The following is a 5,923-nucleotide window of genomic DNA, read 5'->3' on the forward strand; positions in this document are numbered from 1 at the left end:
ACAATATACCCAGTGTAACTACAACAACAATATACACTATGCAAACTACAGAAAGTAATATAGGCAACAGAAGAGATCATGTTACATGTCTAAGGAAGATATCGTCTGATCCATAGCACAACAAAAACTGCATAATTAAGGTTGCGAAAGAGTATGAAAAGTAGAGTTCACTCAACAAGGACCTTATAAGTTAGGTCATTCTCCAACAACTCCCACTGCATAACATTAAAGTACATTATAAAACTTTATTATTACAGTAACTTGGGCTGAGACAACAGACTACAAAAACGTTGGATTAGTATTGGTGGGGTGCGCCAGAACAAAGCTGTAGTGCAACGCTTAGGCTACGCTTGAAGGACCAGGCAGCAAGCTACCTTGATGTGCCTTCCCCCTCAAAAAGTAGAGTTAATATCGTGTGAACCTATAGTCCACATATCAGATATTAAACTGATAAGAACAGATACTACACTTGATCTTAGCCAAAAGGCCGAGAAAGGTATGTTTTTGAATTGCAACAGGCCTTTGCTTTTATATCAACTCTCTATTGTCTATTTCCAATCTTCCTCTGATGTGGGACTGGTGAACATAACAAAAGGAGCAAAGGCAAAAATATAGTCCTCCCAACATAAAGTTAGGAACAAACTAACAGAAGATAATCAGTGTCGGAGCCAAAAGTTTATATAAGTGGATTCAAGAAAATACTAAAATGTCACAATTAACATTTGACCTTGTAATCTGTAACAACCTTTTAAATCTCTTTTGCGGCTTCAATATAATCTTCCTTTATTTCGACGCTCGTCTTGTTACGGTAAATGTTGCAATAGAATCAGGTCTTGAAGCAATACAAGTTCTTGGTTTAAGTGTAGCCGCAGTTGAATAGATATCTGTCGTGGTTGAATCACAAGGAAGAAAGATGACAGTGTAGAGTAGAGTAAATTTGGCAGCATGCCACAAGGTTATCCGAGTTCTCAATTGTTCTTGCTATCCCTTTCTTTATTAAGATGGAGATGGTTCTAAATATTCAGCAGTTTATATAGATAATGGAAATAATTCATTTTTTGCTCATTTAGCAGAATATAAATTTTCTATCGAAGGGGATTTCTGGCTCCATCAAGACATAATATGAACTTAATACACAACCCTTCTTAACCTTCCTCTATAGTGACTATTTTCCAAGCACAGACTATGAAGGATTAGACAAGATGGTTGATGTGATTGCCTTGCAATTACAGCTGAACTAACTTTCACCACTTGAGAACACCACACAAGCAGATAGATACTGAAAACGACAATCTGAAGAAGTTTCTATCAGCACACTTGGTGAGGTTATAATTCCACAAGCGAGGCCTTTATAAAGCAATCACATGTTCTGAGCTGAGGTGCACATTCTAAGGTAGTCTTCTAACTAGCATCCAGAGGTGTCTAGCAATCAATGAAATGGGTGAAAATCATGTGACACTGGGGTTCTGTGATTTCTTTCCATGTGCCAAAGTCTTGGCTACACAATTATTCAGTACGTGAGAGGTGGTAGGTGTCCCATGATTCAGTGAAATGGTTGAGGTGCACAGACACCACCGTGATCTCACACACATACAGAAGGGCGGTCGCGGGGGGGGGGGATGTCTGGACCTTTTCTTATTCCTCTTGGAAAATACAAGATCAATGAATAAAATGTCAATTAACTTCCTTAATAATCCCTCGTCATGTAAACAAAAATAAAATTTCATGCTTGCAGCTTCATCTGTTTGAGGAAGATTGCTAAAAGTCCATCGCCTCAGGACTAACTGGCGAATACTTCATCACTAGTCTTTCATCAAAAGAAAATTTGAAAGCGCCTGCTTTTGAATCAGTGACCGAATCCCAGAAGGAAGGTTTGCTCTGCTGGGCTTTTTTCTCCTCGGCTTTCAGAGTCAACTCATCAATAGTACCGGGAAGATCGCCTTTCAATTACAACTGAACTAACTTTCACCACTTTAGAAACACTGCTCAAGCAGATAGATACTGAAAACAACCTGACGAAGTTTCTATCAATACGACATGTGAGACCTTTATTAAGCAATCACACGTTCTGAGCTAAGGTGCACAATCTTAGGTAGTCTTCCGGCTAACATCAAGATTTATCTATTTATCAATGAAATGGGTGAAAATTATGTGAGACTGAGGTTCGAATTCCTGTAGAAACAAAAGACATCAACAATTTCTTTCCATTTGTCCGAAGTCTTGGACACAGTTATTTATGTATGAGGTTGTAGGTGTCTGATGATTTGATTAGTTGTGCATTGTCAAGTCTTGGTGGACATAGTTACTCAATACATAAGAGGTGGTAGGTGTGTGTGATGATTCGATGAAATAGTTGAGATGCACGGAACCACCTTTCATAAACTGCTAAATGATTAAACTAGATTTAGTGGGGCACGCCAGGGAAAAGCAGTAGTGCAACACTTAGCAACGCACGAAGGCCCAGGTAGCAAGCTACCTTAATGGACCTTCCCCTCAAAAAATAGAGTTAATATAGGGCAGACCAATGGTCCACATATCAGATATTAAACTGATAAGAACCGATACTAAACTTGATCTTTAGCCAAAAGGCCGAGAAAAGGAGCAACTCTCTATTGTCTACTTCCAATCTTCCTCTGATGTGGAATTGGTGAACATAACACAAGGAGCAAAGGCAAAAATATAGTCCTCCCAAATAGTCTTTAATTCAATAAATGTTTAATAATGAAAAACTAGTGGTGAATATACTGAGTGGACTCGAGTCAGAATTCCGCGAGATCTCTGCAGCCATACGGGCAAGGGACCCTCCTATTAGCTATGACGAACTTTTTGACAAGCTTCTTGATCATGAACTTTTCCTCTGAGGACCTCAAGAAGACTTCAGCTGTTGCTCAACGAGTGCCAAATCTTCCATCAGCTCCATTAGCCCTAGCAACAATAGACGCCCATCCAACAACAATAACTGGCCTCCCCAATATAGGCAGCCTAATCAAAGCACTCATTCTCAGTATCCACTGGATAATTCCCAGTGGCGTAATCAATGGATAATTATCAGTGGCGTAACTTTCCACACCAATCATCAAGAGTACGCTGTCAACTTTGTGACAAATTTGGGCATATAGCAAATGTTTGCCGCTCTCGATTCGATAACCACCTTGAAGCAAAAGCAAATTTTGCGGCGCACACAACACCGAGTGACCCCTGGATTCTTGATTCAGGTGTATCTCACCACATCACCTTGGATACCAACTTGCCCCACAATTATCAAGAATTTGAAGGTCTGGACGCAGTGACAATGGGCAATGGTAATGTGATATCGATTACTCAAACTGGTAATACTCACTTAACTGCATCAAATACTGCCTTCAAACTTTCTAGTATTTTGTGCGCTCCAGCTATCAAATGCAAAATCATTTCAGTGCATCAATTTTGCAAAGAAAATCTAACCTCCATAGAATTTTTTCCTTTTACTTTTCTTGTGAAGGATATGACTATGGGAGAACCTTTTCTGCGCGACCCAAATTAAGTAGGTCTCTATGAATGGTTGTCCCTGACTTGACCAAACATCAACATTGCCATTGCTGGACCTTCCTTACATCTATGGCATCGAAAACCACTCTCGAGTTTTGCTTTCCATTTTAAACAGTTTCCGTCTTTCATATTCTTCAAAAGACAAGTTTACTTATTGTAATTCTTGTTGCTGCAGTAAATCTCATAGATTTTCCTTTTATTCAAACACTTTGTCCAGCAAACATCCATTAGAAATAATTTACAATGATTTATGGGGTTCATCCCCTATTCTCTTTATTGATAAAATACGCTACTATTGTCTATTTGTTGATCAGTATACCAAATACATTTGGTTATACTCAATGAAAAACAAACATGAAGTGCAAAAACACTTTCAAAGCTTACATCTTGTGCTTGAAAAACATTTTGGTCACAAAATGCTCACACTTTACACTGATGGGGGCTGAGAATATAAAGTCACGAAACCATACCTTAATTCTAATGGCATACAACACCTTGTCTCTTCCCCCATACTCGTCAAAGGGTTGCACTGGGTGAAAGACGACATTGACACCTTATTGAGACCGTCAAAACATTGCTTTATCAAGAATGTTTTCCCTCCAATTTTTGGACATTTTCCTGCCATCATGCTATCTTTCTGATTAATCGTCTGCCCACTCCTACTCTTGATAACAAGTCCTCATTTGAAGTTTTTTTCAATGAAACACCTGCTTATGAATCTCTCCATACATTTGGATGTCTATGATACCCATGGTTATGACCATACACCCAAAATAAATTAGAACCATATTCCAAACCTTGTGTTTATATCAGTTTCTCCATCACTCATCATTGCCATGAGTGTTTTGACCCCACCAGCTCTAAACTTTTTCTCTCACGGGATGTAAAATTTTTAGAAGAAATTTTCCCATTTGATAATATTTTTCTCACTTAAAACAAAACTTTTCATATTTAAATTGGGAAAACACTTTACAACATCAAAATCCAGATATGGAAATTAGTTCCACCATTATTAATCCAGATCTCACCTTGCTTCCTCCCACCATTCCGTTCAAGCCAGGTGCACGCCAAGATACCTGCTTAATTTGTGTTGCGCAGGGAAATAACCCAGAGTCAGATCATTTCACCACTCCGGAATCAGGTAATCCTCAAACTACTTCCCATTTCAAAGCTAACCTCTAGCCCTCTTTGTGCATCCTAGCTCTCTACATCGCCGACCACCAGTTACTCATTTTTATCACGTTGCCCAAAGTCATCACGATCCTTCCATGCTAACAGAGGTGCAAGAATTTTCTCTCTTGACTTGCCTCCACCCACTGCACCCATAGTTCAAGTTCCACAAATAGAGCAAAATCGTGTAGTGATAAGGTTACAAAATATTATTGTCAAGCGACGGAAAATTGTTGACTACACTGCCCAAATAACCCAGCCTGTACCCATTTAACTGTAACCCACAAACAAGCACAAAAATTTTCATATTGGAGAGATTCTATAAAAGTTGAGTATGATTTACTAATAAAAAATCAGATTTGGGAGTTCGTTCCACCGAACCATACCAGAAATGTTGCTCCCTGTAAATGGTTGTATCGAATAAAAACCAAGCCTGATGGCTCCATTGATAGGTGCAAAGCGTGTTTGGTTGCAAAAGGGTTCATACAAATGCTTAGGGTTGATTTTCAGAAAACATACAGTCCAGTGGTTAAACCTACAACAATTCGAACCGTCCTTACTGTCGCTGTACAAAAAAGTTGGCCCTTACATCAAATAGATGTCAATAATGCTTTTCTTCAAGGGAAGCTTCACAAAGATGTAACACCCCGATTTGCTGAATCGGAATGCTATACGGTGCTCATGACCTCAAAGGACTACAAGGTAACCCATGATTAATATTTGTACCTGTATACTACATAAAATACTGAATAATGTGGAAACATGCACTGAAAGGCCATAAGGTTCAATACTAAAAGGAAACTGACAAAGCATGACTTACTTGAATACATAATAATCATCATAATACATTTACTGAAGTATTTCTTCAAACATGTGATAGGCATAAGCTTGTACGTACATAGGGATTTCATGATATCATGCTAATTAGACACTTTCTCTTCATCTAGGCATTCAACCAAACACATAGTAGGCATCGAATATGTAAACAACATCATACAACAATTAATTGTCATGATTCAATTCCAATTTAATCATTCAAGGGTTTAGTCCTAGGGTTTCATGAATCTATACTATTACAAATCAACCCATATGAAATTTAACACTCATTCATGGAATACAATTCAATTACTCATTATCAACATGAACAAAAGTAGCTCAATCATGAGCTTCATAAGAAAATCCATAACTTGAATTTAGAAAAGGGATTCTTGGGCTTCATGGACGA

The 5,923-nt window shown here is 38.4% G+C and overlaps 2 non-coding genes across 2 annotated transcripts; both read right to left on the minus strand.

Annotated features, from left to right (window-relative positions):
- Positions 1-304: 304 nt before the first annotated feature.
- LOC124888405 lies at positions 305-500 on the minus strand. The gene has a single exon (XR_007046525.1). It is a non-coding gene; the product is annotated as a U2 spliceosomal RNA (small nuclear RNA).
- Positions 501-2,407: 1,907 nt separating this feature from the next.
- On the minus strand, positions 2,408-2,602 carry LOC124888174. Its single transcript, XR_007046314.1, has one exon. It is a non-coding gene; the product is annotated as a U2 spliceosomal RNA (small nuclear RNA).
- Positions 2,603-5,923: the final 3,321 nt, after the last annotated feature.

This window comes from Capsicum annuum, chromosome 10, assembly GCF_002878395.1.
Source record: "Capsicum annuum cultivar UCD-10X-F1 chromosome 10, UCD10Xv1.1, whole genome shotgun sequence".
In the NCBI taxonomy this organism is placed as follows: domain Eukaryota; kingdom Viridiplantae; phylum Streptophyta; class Magnoliopsida; order Solanales; family Solanaceae; genus Capsicum; species Capsicum annuum.